This window comes from Nanorana parkeri, unplaced genomic scaffold, assembly GCF_000935625.1.
Source record: "Nanorana parkeri isolate BGI_ZX_2015 unplaced genomic scaffold, ASM93562v1 scaffold439, whole genome shotgun sequence".
Lineage (NCBI taxonomy): Eukaryota > Metazoa > Chordata > Amphibia > Anura > Dicroglossidae > Nanorana > Nanorana parkeri.
Genome location: NW_017306707.1, coordinates 955,671 through 973,037, shown reverse-complemented (window position 1 = coordinate 973,037; position 17,367 = coordinate 955,671). Strand labels below are relative to the sequence as shown.

The window sequence follows — 17,367 nt, the reverse complement described above, 5'->3', positions numbered from 1 at the left end:
TGAACCATGACTGGATTTGTTGGAGATATGAAATAGTGTCGTTCTGTTTTTTTATTCTACAAGTACTTGTTGAGGTTGCTTTGGTTACTTGAGTATTTCTATGGCTAGGCTTTGTTCTGATGTTTTTGCTGGTATCTCTTATGGAAGCCCTAAATAGCTGATACGCTAACTAACCAATACCCTAATTAAAAGTCACTGAATGTGTGTGCGCAATGATGCATTTTTTTACTACATCTCCTGAACGTAGCGCAGGATATTCTGAGTAATAATGAGACATCATTAGTGTGTAATTTGGCCTATGAGGTGTCAAGCCAGTACTGAAGTAATTATATTATACTGTCATTAATTACATGTCTAGTACACATCCGGATGATGTTTGAGTGAATTTAATATTTGAATTACCTGCTGGGGAAAAAAGGCAAAGTGCAGCTGAGATGCAGAAAAGTCATTGCAAAAAGCAAATGTATAGCTTGATATTATGCACACCTTACAAAATAATCATTCTAAAGGCACTGGAAAGCGTGTGGACATCCATGCATACGTTCACATGCTTGGAATTCTTTGTTTAAAATGCTATGACTGAATAAAAAAGTTAAAAAAAAAAATGCTATGACTGAAGCATTTGTATGTAAATAATCTCCGCAATAGGCATACATTTCATGATGCAGGCTTTCCTATGTTGCTTGCTCGGCTGCACTAGGATATGAATAGCTGACTCCTGGTCTCCCAGGTAACTCTAATGCACGTACACACTGCAGGATTTTTTTCTATTATTTTTATCAGTACTCTGAGATAAGATGATGGCTTTCGGTAGAATTTACAGTTAAAGAAGAACTCTAACAAGTTACTTTAAACAAAGTACCTTTGCAATTGGGCTACCCACACACTGCAAGGGTTAAGTGTTCATTTTGTCTAGAGGGCTCAAATATAGCAGATATACTCGCCTGATCCTCACTCTTGCCAGTCTGCTAAACCGGTCCTTGCAGCTTCTTCTCCTGTGAGCCCAAAGTCTAAGGACCGTTGAAGTTATTGTGTCTTATGCAGGTCCATTGACTTGCATTAACCATTAGGACGCAGAGGGGGAGAGGTGAGCGTTGAACGCCTCTGTACCAAGGTTCAGGTGAGTATATCTGCTTCAAGCCCCCTACACAAAAGAGCACTTAACCCTTGCAGTGCAGGGTTAGACCCACTGCAAGAAAACGAAAGTCCCTGAACCCATTGCACTCCTGACTGCTTGTTCCATAAGGATTGGACGGGTGCTGCGGTAGTCAATGGATGACAACTGTTATATACATAGAATAAAGTAGGGACACCAGTACTCCCAAATGCGTCTATTGATTGATGTAAATGCAGCATATCACACTGGTGCAACGTTTTCGGGATCTCGCAGGATCCCCTTCCTATCACATCCTTTGCCTGAGGAATGGGATCCTGCGAGACCCCGAAGCGTTGCACCAGTGTGATATGCTGCATTTACGTCAATCAATAGACTCATTTTATCTGCATTTGGAGTGCCGATGTCCCTACTTCTTTCTAAACCCGTTGCAGAGGTAACATTTTAAAAATTATTTTTTAGACTTCTTGTTGCAGGTTAAGACCACATTTTAGGAATTTGTATTACCTACATTATCAAATTGTGCTCTGTGGGCCATTGCAGACTATCCACATCCTTATCCTTGTACATATTCGTGCAAGTGTTACTAGTTGCATTTGGGCTAACGTTCATTTAGGAGTTTTGCGTTCTGGTCATAATTTATTGCTAGGATCTGATGACATTGTTCTCAAAGATGTTAGTTGACTAAAGTCACTGAATGCCTGTTCATAATCAACGATGGTTTTGTGGTGCGTTAATGAAATTACAACATGTGGGCCTTCATCCAAGAGAAAGTTTCACATTTAGAGCTTTATTGAGTTTGTTTTGTTACAGTGCAATGTGCTATAGGATTACACACCGAGGTTAGATGCTGTGTATAAAGAATAGAAATATATATATAAGGTTTATCTGGCATTAATTTAAAAAAAAGCGATTCCTGGGTAATTTTACCAATTACAAAATGATTAGTATGAAAATAAAGAATATGGGATGTGTTTTTATAAACCATTCGCTCTGCAAACGTCCATGTTTTAGATTTGCCACACATTAGGCCCACTAGATCCAACGAGCAAAGGCATTTCCTATACTTTTAGGTTTCTTCTAGTGACCAGAAGGCATTTTAATCTAAAACTTAGTTCTTTGAAGAACTGTGCGCTCTGCAAACGTTTTAGAACTACAGCCCTTTGTGTTCATTTTTTCAAAACTGGAGCATTGCCAGAACTTAAAGCAGACTTTTACACTCAAAAATCTAATTTCTACTAATATAGCCCTCTATGTATGATGATTAATAATAACATAGACATGTCAGGTGTAAAATGCTGTGATTTGAAATACTTTTACACTTGCAGAGCGTTCACTTCCTGCTTTGAAAGGGCAAAAGGACTTCACATTGCCAATGCAATGCACACACTGGGATTGTCTTGTCATCCGCAGAACATTGCAGGGACATCTCATCAGTAATCTCATGAGATCTCAAGGAAAAGCATTTTCCTCCCCTGAGATGATGTGCATGGTCACATGTCCTAGTCACATGTGCCAGAAGTCCTAGTCACATGTGCCAGAAATCCAGGAAGTAAAAGGAGACATAGTAATCTTCCCTTAGTAAGCAAGGCCACTGCCAGAAAACCGGGGAAGAAAAGAGAAATAAGGCAAAGAATACAAAGCCGGCAATTATCTAGAAGTATGTGTTTATAGATTGTCATTACTAAACATTTCTAAAGGTGTGTTTGTTCAATGATAAGGGTAAAGGTCCGCTTTAACAGACCTGAAGATCAGAACTTTTTAGGGCCATGCTATAACTGCACATTGTTTGTACTGGTCCTATGGTGCTTTGTATGAAATTTCCAGACATTTGAGGTACATTTATTTTATTTAGTAATTAATTTAGGGTTTGTTCCTAGCACAATTACTCTTGGGCCCCATTCACACTGAGTGACACTTACCTTGAGCGGATCCGCGCAGCCGGGATAGCGCGACTGTTCGGGGCGACGATCACGCTCCTCTTTCTCTCTCCCTCTCCCCCCTCTTTCTCTCCTCTCCCTCTCTCCCTCTCCCCCCTTTTTCTCTCCCTCTCCCCCCTTTTTCTCTCCCTCTCCCCCCTTTTTCTCTCTCCCTCTCCCCCCTTTTTCTCTCCCTCTCCCCCCTTTTTTCTCTCTCCCTCTCCCCCCCTTTTTTTCTCCCTCCCTCTACCCCCTGGCAACTCCACACTGAACAGTAACAATGTCAGAATCTTGTCGAGGAGAACTCCAGATAAATGACATTCATGTTGGAATTGTAGACTATAAAATATCTTTTTTTAGACGGTTACTAGTATGACATTTTTTTATCTCCTCAAAAATGTTATTTAATATGTTAAAATATTGTTGTAACTTTGTACCTCTAATAATAATGCTGTCCTCCATTTTGCAAAACGGAAATCCCGAAAAACGAAGTTTGATCTAACGTAAGAGGAGTATGTTTTGATATGTCTAGGAGTGGTGCTTTGATTACAGCTTATAGTCCATATTGAGCCTTCAGTTAGACATGTTGGCATGTGTGGCTGGAGCTGAAAGTAAGTATGATGATGACAGATCATTAGATTATAATACTCTATAAATTGTTGTATTTCTGGAGGGTATTCAGAGAAATGCTCAGCACTCATCCATCTCGATCAGTGATCGCAGTTTTCTGCACCATTTGATTGATTGCAGGCTATTTGGCAGGAAAAGGGTTTAATTATGGCCTGGCATTTTTTCCCTGCTATCCTTCCTTTAGGCAATAAGTTATGATGGTAAAGGAAAACTCCTAAATTATACATTTCAGTACAAATTTGGGCAAAACATGCCTGTGCTGTGCTCCGTTTTTAATGAGTCATTTGGACTTCATATGCTTATTTCAAACTTTTATTGGCAAGCCGCGCCTGGAAGGAGTCAGGCCTGGTTGTTAATGTTCGGATGATTAGGCATTTGCTGTAAGACATTTCCTAAATATCATTTTGCAGCCTAGTGTGCCTGGTCTGGGGAGCAGGGACCTTTAGTGTCTGACTTTATGATTGAGACAGAGAGTTTGTCCCATGCTTGTATAAACCGGAGGTCATGGGGCAACCTGTTGGCCTACTGCTAATGCTTTATTAGCTTTGTGTTATCGAAGGAAAGTTGATGTTGCCGATAAGCCACTTTATTTTCCTGGCTTAATATGACGACTGTTTATATGGAACAATGGCCAACAGCCCAAAGGCCTACCCCCTTTGCTCTGTGGATCCGCATCATTGCTACGGTTTCCCCAGGAGATGAAAGCTCCTCAACATCCAGTGGGTGGCAAATCCTTTGTTATCTTTGCGGTTCCAGGGTGAGAAGCTAGATCTGCTTGCATGGTGATGCTGGGGGTGTGACGTTTACTTCGAACCAGGCGTGTACCTCCTGCTGTACTACAAAACATGTCACGGTTACTACCACTTACCTGTGGAATATTGTCTCCATTCATGTTGAAATACTTCCAAACCATCTGAGTTTTTTTTCCTTGGTCTAACCTCATCTCTTGTAAATGGTGCATATATGGATATGTATGTTGATGCATTACATGTGTATATATGGATATCATGTATATTCTCTGCAATAGTATTTCTCTCTAAAGAACAGAACACTTGATGTAGTGGATAAATAGGAAGTAAGCCCTCGTTCACACCTGAACGTTTTGTAGCGCGTTCTACGCTCGACGAACGCTCTACAAAACGCTCAAACATCTAAATCCCATTGTATTCAATGGGTCTGGTTCACACCTTGGCGTATTTCAGCCCGTCCCTAACGCGCTACAAAACGGCCCACGCCTGAAAAGGTACATGTACTACTTTGGGCCGTTTTTGTTGCGCGTTTCCATTGGGATACAGCCAAGTAGCCCTTGGAAACGCGCGTTTGTCGCGCAACTTTTTTTTTTACTGCGATAAAAAAAAAACGTGCGACAACCGCACATATGCAATACGCCTAGGTGTGAACCAGGGCTAATAGAAGGGCTTCCTCTGGTAAGATGCATCAGGCCTCTGATGCGTTAAAGGGTTAGTCCACCTTTTTGATTGCGCTGCATGACGGAATAAATGTCAGTTAAAGTACCGCAGAGCTGAATACTGAAAAATGGCCTGGATGGGAAGGGGGTTTAACACCGCGGATGTCAACTGGTTAAAAATCCAAGAACTACTTGGCTACAAGAACTCCGCTTGCCGAACCACACATGCACAGTCCGCCCTCTTTTGCAGCAGCGGCTTAGTTCAGTGTTCTGCAAGTGAAAAAACTGATTGCACGTGCTTGGTTAGGCAAGTTGAATCTTCAAAGCCAAGTGCTCATCCGTGAGGGGGCTGGGACCACACATCCATGGAGAGGGGGAGCCCACGGTAGCAGCATAACAATAATTTTTATAAACTGAAGGCAGTATTTTAACCTATAATGTGAGCGCCAATGTAATATGGATTAAAAAACAAATAAATAAAAGTGCACTAACCTGCATGCATCCCAGCAAGGCTCTTGGCATAGCTTTTATTTAAACCTGAACTCCAGAAAAACAGCTGAAATACAAATATATGAGTTATTTTACCTGCCAAAGGATTGTTGTACTTCTGTTCAAATACCATAGCCTGATCGGTAAACACACATTTCTCTAACTCTGTTAAGCGCAACAATTTTTTTGTCAGCCTGCTGATTGCACACTGTGCAGTGCAGTAGAGCACGATGGGTATATGTTGCTGCCTCTCCCAGTCTTATTATTGTTGTGCAGTGGATTACAGAAGTTCAAAACCAGATATAGGTACTAACTGTATTTAATGAATACATAACTACATTAAATGGTTGCTTTTATCTGCCCAACGTTCGATTTTAACTTTTTGAATATAGGTCTACTTCAAATTGATCCTGAGCCTAGAAAGGTTAAGTGCACTTATGCTTTTTTTTTTCTTTTCTCATACGCCCTTGGCCTAACAATCCCACTCTCCCCTTTCTGCAGATTCATACTTACCGAGATCCTGGAGGGCCCAGTTTGTATTTTGCTTACATCCATCGCCGCACTGCTCCCTCTGTTGGCTGCAACTGCACATTACAGCCCCATAGATTTTAAATGGGGTCATCTCTCATCAGTGAGACGGACATGGCCAGAAGAGGGAGATTTGCAGCACCTGGTTATCAACAAAAAGCAGAGCAGTGGCCCTCAGATCTCAGGAAATGTAGATCTGCTGAGGGTAGGATTGTTTAGGTCAGGGACAAAAACAATAAGTGCACTTATTCTTTAAAGATTAAGGCATGCAATACACTGTTAGAATTTTGGCCAATTTGCAGGAATTGGCCAAAATTGTTACACTGGGTGGCCCTGCATTTTGGGACAAATGGCAGATGCATGGCTGCTGTCACTGTTCATGTATGCTAACATGCCAGGGCAGAGAATAGAATAGCCGCAGCAGGAGATTCGTCCATCCATGCAGTTTTGCATGGATGGTGAAAGCTGTTTCATTTTGCCGGCAGGCTGAAGCAAAAAAAGTAACATATTGAATAATGTATGGCTAGCTTTACACCGGTACCATTTGGCACTGTTTTTACTGTGAAATCTTTTAGCCGTCGGTTCTTTTTACTAAATAATATTTGTTATTTACAGTTTTTCTTTAAGGCACATAGATCAGACAGATGCAGTGGTTTTGTATGACTGTCTGCATGACTGGATACATGCAGACTGTGATGCTGGATGAGGTTTCTCAATGTGTTTGCTCAGCAGGAGATGTGGAATTTTCTCCATGCTAAATAAAAACTCAAGCTTTTTAACCTCTTGAGTTTTCTGGGTGAACAAATGGAAATATCCTGCAACTCATTGTGAACATTTAGGAATTTAATATGGAATTTGCTAAATAATAAAGAGTTAAGTGTATAAACAGGTACTAAATAGAAAGGTCCATATAAAGGGCAAGAAACTGATATATAAAAATCTGTAGACATACAACATGGAGATTGGAGATCATACAATGGTTCAGAGGAGTGCAATAAAACCTAGGGAGGCCTTTATAAAACAGGTCATAATGAAACTTATTGTGAAGAGGAGTCAGCCACAGTGTGGGGAGAGGAGATCAGCTAACCCCAAACCTTTTATAAAAAAAAAAAGTTGGGTGACTCCTATTTTCATATATTCATTAATAAAGGGGAAGCACTGAGTTAATCTGGCTTTTTCATATATATATATCTATATAGATATATATAGATAGATAGATCTATATTGTATTATATATTATATATATATCTAAGAGACTGAGGTTTGGGGGGTTTCTAGGCGAGTAGGATGCATTTTTATTCATAGAAGAACAGACTTCTTCAAACTTTGTTGTGGGAGGATAACAGCCATCCCTAAATAGGCCTGGAAGACTTCCCCTGATAGGATATTTGGCAACCCAAAGGGGAGGTATCAATAACTCAGCATTGAATTTAGTCCTGTATGTGTTTTGTAATTTTACCTATGAGTTTGCCATTTCCCTCTTGAACTTTTGTTGTAAAGATGCCAATTCCTTTAGTACTTGGGTTTTCATGTACTCGTTCCCCTAAATTAGTCTCCTTTGTTTTCCTCCTGCTAGTAGTGGGTGGGTAGCTTCTTCCTGGCATAGCATTGATTCTGTATTTTTTAAACAATGGGTTGGGACCCAAGCTGGGTTGTAGATGTTTTTGATGGGTCCCCAGGGTGTAATTTTCTCCTTCCGGATTCCTCTAAAATGGATCTTGCATAAAAATATTATCACTTTAGCCAACATACACATTACAGAGCAGCAATTGTACTAGTATAGAGCGGCATAACTTTGAATTCTACTGAAACTCCAAATGGTATGATGTTAGAGTATAGACTGTGTCAGGACCACTGTTGGGCAGTCTCAAAACCATCACCGTCAGAGTTGTAACATGTTACCTGGGCAGCCCAAACTGTTTGGTTAATGATGGCAGACCTAGTAGGTTAAGTCTTAGAATAAGGCCTCACAGCTGCATTCCAAGAGCCCAAGAGCTGGTCATTGAATACCGAATGGGGATATGGGCAGCAATAAAAACCTTGACAGATGTTGTAATCACCCCCACCACCAAAAAAGTAGTTTTTGCCTTTTATGCTGTTTTTGTTTTAATATATAGAGGTTCTCTACAGTTTTATTTTTATTATGATGGGCAGGACTCAAAATGTTATTTTGATATGAATGATGAATCTCATTGTTTTATATTTATCAGCTCTTTGCATACATATGATTTTGATGAGGAATGGTAGACACCGGATGGTTTTACAGCCCAACCAAAAAGTGACCCTGCGTCATGACTGGACACAGGCTTGGTAGATGACGCTGTGTTTCTGCATGGGTCCTGGTTGTGTAGAAAGAAATGTATTAACTACAGCTTATAAGCCCTCAACCTATTGGAGAAGAGTAGGGGCATGACGAATTCATCATCCAGCATAATATATGACGCCTTTTGTACACAGTTGATTGTAGCCCAATACACAATCCATCAATTGATGTATAAAACACAAATATATTGTAAGGTTAGGGCTTCCTTGTTGATCTTATAAAATCACTTCCTTTCTAAGGCAAGTGATTAATCTCTCTATTCTGCACTATTCTCCCAATATGTTCTATAACTTTTGTAGATGAGCTGCTCTTATAGGTATGGTGGTTTGTAGAAGCATCCAGACAGGAAGAGGTTATATGTGTTTACATACCATATCTTGTAGACTTCCAGTCGCCTGCTGGAAATGAATCCGGGCACAGCTCTGCAAGGGGTGACTCCAGGGAACCTGACACCAAATTCTGGATCTGAACCAGCTATGTTGACACAGGCAGGGGGGCTCATGCCAAGCTGTCAGTGCCCATCTCTACTTGGCAACAAAAATTGATTAAAACACACACTTGGCGTTTCCCCTGAAAAAGCCAACACTATGCTATGAAAGAAATTCCTGGGAAAACATCATTTAGAATTTTTGTTGAGAGAATGGGTATTCACCATGCCTAAGACCTTACACTAGAGATGGGGCCAAGCATGTTTATTATGGATTGTCCATTATCTATGTAAGTATAGGACTTTGTATCTCTTTCTTCACCTTCTTTTCTCCAAACTTTTGTAGTGTGTAATCCTGCTCTCATCAAAGCTGCCTTAAAGATGCTGTGTATACAGAATTTGAAAATGCTACCAGGGTATTGCTTTTGGAGTAACATTTATACCCGGGCTTTGTATTTACTGATTTTTACACTGTCTACACGACTCTCCAAGTGAACACAGGTGCAAAAATAAAAAAAAACTCCAAATCCCTAGTACATGTTTCATCTTCTCCCATTGGTTTCCCGTTTGGTTTTCATTGGTTTCTTCAATCTTTCTTCTATTGATGAGTGAGTATTCTTTCACACCGATTTTTATTTAGTTTTAGTTCAAGGATTTCACAGATTAGTACAATGCATAATATGCAATATACATATTGCAGATGTCCATAAAACAGCATGAATACTCTGTGATTACAATAGTCACATGTTGAGTATTCTTCCGAGAGCGCAAGAAGAAACGTGTGAGACTTATTTGTCCTTGATTACTTAAGCTGTAAATCTTCCATGTACTAGGGGTGGAAATGGAAGCGAGGGTTAGATTAGTACAGCAGGGTGTATGCGTGGTGGTGTATGTAGTGTTCAAAAGTGATGTGGTAATGCGTATATTATGTAAGGACTGGGAAAAGGGGGAGGTATGGAAGGATGACAGTGTATAGAAAGTTTTTTAATATGGGAAGAGGAATGTAGGGAGTAAGCAGTATCCTTGGGGATGATGGGGGTTATCTCCAGGATGAAGAGAGAGTGAAAGGGAAGAAGATAGAGGAGGGAGGGAAAGAGGACGAAGAGGGAGGGAGGACATCCCCTTTCCCTTGACCTTCACAGGTGCTGTGGAATTGGATTTCATTCCATCAGTATAAATGTAATTCTGTCCACTGCACTTTGGGCGTTGCTGCTTCTGCACTTCGAGCCAAAACCTGTGTCTTGAATTCTTTTGGAGTACTCAGGGCTTATACATACAGACACTCACAGAAGACGTGAGTCCCATTTGCTCTGATTGATGCAAGTCAAGTGAAGTTCTCGCACATTCTCTGATTGAAGCAAGTCAAGTGAAGTTCTGGCGCTACGTATGGGGGTCATTGAACCCAGTGGGCACACTGTGAAAGTATACAATGATATTTGCTTCATGTATATAGTATGGTATTCTATGGTTATTTTCCTAGATTAGTTTGCTATTTCTTAAGACTTGAAGTACTTGATGCAAATAACACATTTAGTGAGATTCTTTTGTCTACAGATTTCTCTTTTTCCAGGCATAAAACTTGCAAGAGACTTGAAGTCACAGGTGCAGCTCCAAGTATCCAACGCTGTGATAGATGGGAAGAAAGTTTGTAGCAATTTATTTGTTGTGACAGCATTAACGCTATGCGTCTTTTTGTACAGTACTGTATTTCATATTTTCCAGTCCTCAGGGAGAGTTCTGTGATTAGATCTAACCTACCCCCATCTTGCAGAATAATTGACTTGCTCATACTCATTCCAAATAGCTGAATAAATCAGACTACTGATTCCTGCCTCTGGCCAGAAGTGTACAACTGATGTGAACCAGCAGGGAAAGTTCAGCCCGAGGGCCAAATGTAAATGTAAACTACTCCCAATCCTTTCCCTGGTTTAGCAGAAAAGAAAATAGGTGTGGACGTTTCCCCAGCTGCTCTTACAGTGTTGAGCGTGAGTATTAGGGATCGTTCGTATCAGCCCCTTTGGGCAGCATTGCCTAGTGCAGTCCCAACACATAGACGAGGTGATTTGCCTTATGTCCTATTAGTTCGGTCCACACCAACTCCCTTGTTCGGACTTGCTGCTATTTTGCAAAGTACGTTCTGAGTTACTGCACACAGAGTTCAAATAATGTCAAGTTGAAGAAAATAATTATGTGCACCTTTTTAATGCACGCCCACTGGGGTGAATGGGCCTTTAAAGCTCAAGCTTTTTTTTTTTTTTTTTTCCAGTTTTCACCTATGACATATTTTTTTGCATTCCATGTTGTCTTAGTTATATTTTTAGTGTTCTTTCCACATTTTTATTCACATTTACATGTACACTTTGAGGCTGGCATGCATGTCACAGGCAGCCGCACAGCAGATCTGAGGAGCCGGAGGAAGTTGGAGAGGAGCCGCTGCTGCTGTCAAGATGGAGCCGACAACAACTATTCCCTGAGAGAGCGAAAGAGTCGGCTCTGCAGAGTACTCATTGTAATGACAGTTCAGCATCCCCTGGTTACCTAGTTGTTGTTCATTTCCCCTACATTTAGCCCTGCTTGTGCAAAGCAGGGCTAAATGTAGAAAATTAATTACCGCCCGGCGCCCGGAACTGTTATGTTTCGGGTGTCGGGTGATTCAAACCTGTGCTGCCCCTCTGCTCAGTGCCGCCCTGAGGCCGGGCCTCTGTGGCCTTGCCAGGAATACGGCCCTGCTTGCAGAGATTTATTTAAAGGGGTATAAAATCTAGGAGAGATGACAAACTTTCTTGACTTTATCTTACAAGTTGTCCAGCAGAGGTGCAGATTGCAGACATACAGTAGAGGAAGCACTTACAGATGTGTACACTAATACCAATGCAAATATGGGAAAGAATCGCATATCAATTTTTGCAAGAATAGCTTTAACGCAGAGTTTTACAGAATCGTACCATAGTAAACAAAAAGCTTGTTGAAATGAAGGTACCTAGAGGGGAGATTTAAATGCGGGTGCTGAACTGTGATGTACGTCATTACTTTCTTTCTATAGCACCCCATCAGTCCTAAAACCTGAGGCACCCAGTCTGGTCATCTCTGCCTGGCGCTTTGACCTGGTCCCCCCTCCATCATATTGGCGAGTAAGGCCACACATGGTATTGACCAATAGAACGGAGACTGGCCAATAGCTCACAGTTGAGATCTGGATAATTGAGCATTTTGGGTCTTGGGGCTCCTGGTACTTTCTGGATATAAGTGAAAAATCATGGTTGTGAAGTTTTTGCGAGGTGTTTTTTTTTATTTTTAATATTTAAAATGAGGGAAAGCATAACGTCATTGTTTGTGGTTAATTTCAAACATGTTTGTAGCAATGACAGATACTGAACTTCATTTTTTTAAGAAGATATTCTCAGATTGTGTGACTGACGAAAGACAGATGGGTTTGTTTAATACATGGAACCCATGGAGACGCCTGAGATCAGCTTTCATTTGACTACAAATAACCTAGAAGAGGACATCAGATTGCAGAGGGTTACTAACCATCACGGATGCATCGATACTGGGTTTTTCAGTATTGAGTACGAGTGCCAAAATGTTTACACAACCAATCAGGAAGCCGGGCACGGCAAGTCATCACACGCCGCCCAGCTTCCTGATTGGATGGGAGACAATTGACTAGGAAGCATTGAGCCGGCTTTCTGGCTAATCAGGAAGCCGGGCGGCATGTAATGACTCTCCGCATGGCTCCGTGATACCGGAAGTTCCAGTATCTGGATAAGCATCGGGAGCATTTGGGCGAGTATGAGTACTTGCCCAAATACTTGGTATCATCAATGATATCTGTTACTAGTATCGGTGCATCCCTACTAACCATCATTAATATGACTGTGATTTAAAGCCAAATTGAACTTACAATTTAAATTGGCTAGATACATTCCAGGTGCATCAAAACAAAAGACGTGCAAAGTTTTGCACTTTGTAAAAATAAGCCATAGCCAGAGTAGAAAAGACTTTCCCTTGCCATCTTGCTGCATAGAAGAACCTTTTCTCTCCCCTTCCTCTCTGATTGGAGAATATTGGCTCTGGCTCAGTAGGGGGCATGTTGGACCTCTACAAAGAGAGTATTGCTTTCAATCGGCTGCAAGAATGCGCTTTGTTAATTGCAGAGCCGTAGGCCTAACTCCACAGGCGGTCAGCAAAGAGCTCACTGCTTCACCACAGAAGGCAAGGATCGCACTCCACAGCATGCTGGCAGGATACAGGCTTTTCTACACAGGCTGTGGCTGCTGTAGAAAGAATATGAACGGTAAGACATTGATCATCTTGAGGGGAATTTTTCAAAACTGGAGCAGCTGTGCATGTCAACTGAAAAGAGAAGCTGCTTGGTTGCCCTGGGCAACTGCTCCAGATTCTGTCTGCCCCAGTTTTGATAAATTCCACCTTATGTTTTGATGTACATGGACAGTATTTAGCTGATTTTTAAACTGAAGGTTCAGTTGGGCTTTTAATACGATTCAACAGGTCAACTGCTGATGTAGTCTGGAAAGCTTTGAAATGTGCAACATCCCCAGTATATTTACACGTTATGGCAGTCTTACCTTCCAAAGCAGTGGATCCATCATCGTCCTGGTCTTCAGGGTTTTGAGTCTTTGGTCACTTGACTGTCCAAACCTGAGCTCCTGTGAACATGGAAGGAGCACCTCTGAACCTGGGAGGAAACTCCTTCACCTGCGGCTGGGGAATCCCCCACCTACAGCTGCGTGTGTGCAGTGACGTCATTGATCTTATATGGTTACATGGTTATATAACATTACATTTACCTAATATGGCCATATAAGGTAAATGATGTCAGCAGAAGCATCCCGCCCCTTTGTTTAAGGTCAGCTGCGGTGAGGGCAATGGGGAGGCCCATGTAGCTTATGTTATTGAACTAGGACCGGTCTGAACTGGAGCTTATCCCTAGTTACCACTGTTACTATCAGTGTCATCTCATAATATACCCAAATACAGTATATCTGAATTGGATGGGTCCAGTTTAGCCAAGTGCCAACATTTGGCCGAATACTGAAAGGACTGGAATTCATTGTGTCCTCAATCCCTCTGCAGCTGAACCCTGTGTTAAAAAACAATTTCAGGTAACAAGTGAAATGATCCAGTGAGGTAAGTCTACCCACTAAACACAGCAGTTTTGCTAAGGTCAAAGTTAATTTAATTTTACCTTTTTTTATTGTGACTCAAATTCTCATAGAACAGGCACGCGCTGCACCACTGAGAAATAGTAGAAGTATGTCTTCTGAGGCCTGAACTATAACTTCCTCTTCCTGCATCACCAATCACATTTCAACTTCCACAGCTGAGTTCAATCTAATTGGTTGCTTTAGTACTTTTTTAACATTAGACTTTCCGTTTGTGAGAGTCGGAAAGGAGTGCGTTCTAGCAGCACCAACAGGTGTGTTCCAGGATCACCAGATTGAGAACAAAAAAGACTGGGATAGAATGGTGCAGTACAGCAATGCCTGTCTAAAAAAAAAAAAATCATTTCATTTTTGGTTCTGGCTGACTGGCTTGTACTTCTAACATACCTACAAATGTTATATGATCCTCACCGGGATGAAATTTGTTAGGACCAGGCAACAATATGAATGTCTGAGCTCTACGAGGAAGCCACTGACAAGTGTTAACATATTTATGGACTATCCTCTTCTATGTACCAATACTTTTACCTTGAGTTGCTGTTTGCAAATGTTTAGTGCAACATTCTCCAGGGACAGTGCTGTTGTGTGGATACTCTGCTTGATACAAATCATTTTTAGATCTTCGTGGCCATAGAGCAGTACAATTAAATATTATCCATTGATAAACAGTGTCACAGTACACCCAGATCCCTGTTCTATTTATACCTTGTGCAGGCTGCGATGGGTAACTCCAGGACACGTTTACACTGCAAGGCTTTTCTATCACATCCCCATAAATAATCTGCCGTACTCTCCATAAAACACTCTTTGCACATTATTCTGCAGAGCTTTATGTGAGCACTGCACATTCCTGCTCTGTGTCTCCCTTTTCTTGGCCGGTGAAATGTCCAATCTTCATAGTTTCCGAACATAAACCGTCCTTCTCTGTAATCGGTCTGGTATGAATCATCCATACGATAAAGCTATTAAGTATTTGGTGTACTTGCTAAATATTTCCTCTGTGTGGAGTCACACTGGGAATGTTCTGCCCCAGGCTTTCCTCGCTCAAAATATTGTGTTATTTTAAGCATTGGAATCTTTTAAAATCTGGAAATATCAAGTGCCTGGATGCAGTGAATGATTGTGGTGTGGAGAACAGTCAGATCTTTGTGCCCTCTAGTGGTAACATTTGATGGGATCCGCTTTCAGAATGAAACTCATCAGTCCATGTGTATACTGTCAACATGCATACCATCAGGTTATGTGCACTTGAAATGGGCTTTTGTGAGATGCAGCAATGCACTAGATTTGGGCTGCCCTCTACTTGAGGGGGGGGGGAGGGGGAGTTGCACCGATACCAAGTACTGTACTCGGTACAAGTACAGATACTTTTCCAGCTCCAAGACTACACTAGAGAAAAATTCAAAAGTTAGGAGGCCGCTGTCATTTGTAAGGAGCACACGGAGTTCCTGGGACTTGTGCATCTTTGTTTTAATGTATGATTTTGTTTTTATAAATAAAGGGATGCACCGATACCATTTTTGCGAGTACAAGTACTGATACTTGTCCAAGTATTTACAGATACAAGTACTGATACATTTTTGTGTATTGTCATGTGACAGTTTTTCTAAAACAATAGACTCATGATTTCAGGACAGTGGTGGAGCACCAGAGCCAGGTCCCCGCTGCAACCACTGCAACCCTGGTAGTACTCATGAAAATGCCAAGTATCTGCACTGGTAATTGGACATCCCTACTTAGTAGTAAGGCTTTGTAGTACAGACCTCACTTCCTAGTGCCGCAGACCTGAAACATGACATACAAATGATGTTCCAAGAACCGAAAAATCCAAACCTTTCCCAGTCAGAAGATGGTGCTACCTCCGACGTAAGCCCCCTCTCAATGTAATCATTGCTACTTGATTTGCAATTATTTAAGTAGTGTTGCAGCACATTGATTTTTGTGTTGCACTACAGTTAAAGTAAAACTAAAGGCTCTTTTATGAACGTGCACACAAGTCCCACATCAAGTTACTATGCAATACACATTCTCATGAAGTAAACAAAAACTTCCTTTACCTTCCCTGAGCCAAATCCTTCATTTGTATCTCACACACTCCCCGTTCCAGACACTGCACCTTGCAGTGGGAGGGTTTCAGCAGTGCTATTAATCCAGAAAGCAGTGGGCAGGACTAGGTGTGACCAGGGGCTGATTGACAAGATACAGGCTTGTAAGCAGTGATAAAACTGCAATATTTTTTCATCCCACTAAAACACAGGCACAGCTTACATGAGTGGCAACTGTACTCTGAATTCAGGAGCAGTGAAGAATTGTTGCCATCCCATCACAGGAAGCTGGCTTAAGGTGCCCATACACTGTACGATTCTCGTACAAGAATCGCGGGAAATCCCGCTATCGTACGATAATCGTACAGTGTATGGAAGGCGTGCGACCATTTCTACTGTACGGTCGCACGTCTTTTGTCGAACCAGCATGCTCGAAAACCCGCCGACAATCGTAAGATTGTCGGCGGGTTTCTAGCCTGCTCGTTCGATAGCTGTGGAACGGGCCGGTGTGCGGGGCGGGCTTTCGATGATCGCAAGTACGATCTGCCCGTCCGAGGTGGGCAGACCGTACGAGCTTTCTATAAGCATACGACCATCGCAAGACAAAAGTCTTGCGATGGTCGTAAGGTGTATGGGCACCTTTAGGTGGACTTCATGGGTAGGATCGCCAGGTATTTGTGGGACTTTGTAGGGGAACTAAGAGAAATTGATAAATGCAGCTGTAACGTATAATGTAATAAGAGGCCATAGTTTTCTTTACATCTTCCAGTAACAAGGACTTGTAATTATTACTGTAGCCCTAGTCTGGTAAGAAATGTTTATGTAAAGCAAAGGTTTTATGGCACAAGTGTGCAGTATTGAGCCATTGCAAGGAGGAAGACTTTAACCAAAACAAATATTTGAAATATCTGTTGCTAAAGAGTGTGAAGGATTTACAATTTGTCAGGTTTTTATTTTTCTCTTTGACACCTATTTTTACGCTGCCCATTCATGGTCATCATCGGAACAGAAAGGTTTTAAAAAGTTTTACCCTTCTGACTTTGCTAAAAATGTGGTCTTTTTGTTTTCTTCTTTTTTTCTGTCCTGTTTAAGAAGATAGCCCATTGCATTTTCTAACAGGGATCACCCCCATAGGGACGCAGATAACAATAAAAATGTAACAAAAACCCTAACAATTTCCCAATTACCCGTTCTGTCCACAATGAAACAAAACAGTGTTGAACAGTGTCCACAATGAAACAAAACAGTTGTCAGGACCAGCTGTATGTGTGTGTGTATGTATATATGTATATATATAT

The 17,367-nt window shown here is 41.4% G+C and overlaps 1 protein-coding gene and 1 long non-coding RNA gene across 2 annotated transcripts in view; both read left to right on the top strand.

Moving 5' to 3' along the window:
* PPP2R3A (protein phosphatase 2 regulatory subunit B''alpha) overlaps positions 1–17,367 on the top strand; it is a 77,096-nt gene that overhangs the window by 3,646 nt on the left and 56,083 nt on the right. The window lies entirely within an intron of this gene.
* The window catches only part of LOC108790037, a 14,004-nt gene continuing 7,859 nt past the window's right edge, over positions 11,223–17,367 (top strand). Inside the window, exon 1 of the long non-coding RNA XR_001941434.1 lies at positions 11,223–11,324. This is a non-coding gene — a long non-coding RNA (uncharacterized LOC108790037). The remainder of the gene's footprint in view (positions 11,325–17,367) is intronic.